This window comes from Aplysia californica, unplaced genomic scaffold, assembly GCF_000002075.1.
Source record: "Aplysia californica isolate F4 #8 unplaced genomic scaffold, AplCal3.0 scaffold00189, whole genome shotgun sequence".
In the NCBI taxonomy this organism is placed as follows: Eukaryota; Metazoa; Mollusca; class Gastropoda; order Aplysiida; family Aplysiidae; genus Aplysia; species Aplysia californica.
The window spans coordinates 98,486-99,697 of NW_004797459.1; the positions used below are offsets into that span (position 1 = coordinate 98,486).

At 37.9% G+C, this 1,212-nt stretch overlaps 1 protein-coding gene across 1 annotated transcript in view; it reads left to right on the plus strand.

Annotated features, from left to right (window-relative positions):
- The window catches only part of LOC101852244 (ceramide phosphoethanolamine synthase), a gene marked incomplete at its 5' end in the record, with an annotated part of 18,165 nt that overhangs the window by 15,672 nt on the left and 1,281 nt on the right, over positions 1-1,212 (plus strand).

Below are 1,212 nucleotides of genomic sequence, written 5' to 3' on the forward strand. Positions count from 1 at the left end.
CTTGCCTGGCGAAAATGATTTTTTTTTAAATACACTCAATCTTCAAGTTTACATGGCAAATTATCAATTGAAACGGGAAAGCAATTTCCAAAGAGCGCCACATTTTTTTCAATGAGACTGAGTATAAATTAAGGGCCAACCAAATTGAAGGTGATGTCAAAATGTGGAGAAAATAAGTAAAATTAATGGAGTCCACTCAGACTGGAACGCCGAACTCCAATCTATAGTTGAATATTAGTTGTTGTTGGTTGTTGTTTTCTTACGTGCTGAGAACATTTTTAGCTCTAAAAACTGCCACAAACCACTATTTTGTGATTTAGCATTGGGAGACCCCACCTTTATTTTTAGGCAGGGGGAGTACCCTCTGCACCCCTCCTTTTTTTAATGCTACTTCGGTTTTGTTTCCGATTGTGTACATAATGTATAAATGTCTATGGAGTTAGGCCGGGACCACTTCTCCCGAAGAGTCCCAAAATATTGTCGCGGTCGAAAAGATCAATATGGATAACAGGTAATATTTTTAGAGCTTATTCATGCCCAGCACTTTGACATATAAGCATTTGTATTGACAATCCAGCTTACAGCTGCGCTTTCAAATGGCATCCGGGTTCAAACAAAATATAACCTCTAGTGTGTAGTACTGAGCAGGGAAATAATGATCTTGCCATTGACAAAAAGAAAAATGCGGCCTCTCGCGTCACACATCCTTTGTACTGTTGCCAAATTGTGAGGCTCCGCTCTGAACAGAAATTCGTGACCTGACAATCCGCGTCGTGATCAGACCAGCAAACAGGATGTAAAATAGCGAATCGCAATTGAAAAGGTACACTTTATCATGATCCCTAAATCAATATTCTTTGGGGAGAGCACTTTAACCCTTGGGCCAGCTGCTCGTTTAATAAAAAAAAGTTTACTAAGGAGGATTTGTCTCTGTATAGGGAACCTCTCAAGATTAGAACTTCTTTGTTTGCAAAAGAACTTCCTCACACAATGGCGTTTGGCGACTGGCGTGAGAATAATTAGGGCCTTGGCCTTTGAGTTTGAGAGAAATCTGTCCAATACGAAATTAATGATTGTCCTCTTGCACTGTATAATGTATAATATTATTATTTACTTAAAATTTCAAAGCAGGTGCCTCTGCTCACACTAAATTTAAGCTATTCACTTATAACTTTATTCATCGATAAATTGTTTTATTTTTATTTTTATTAT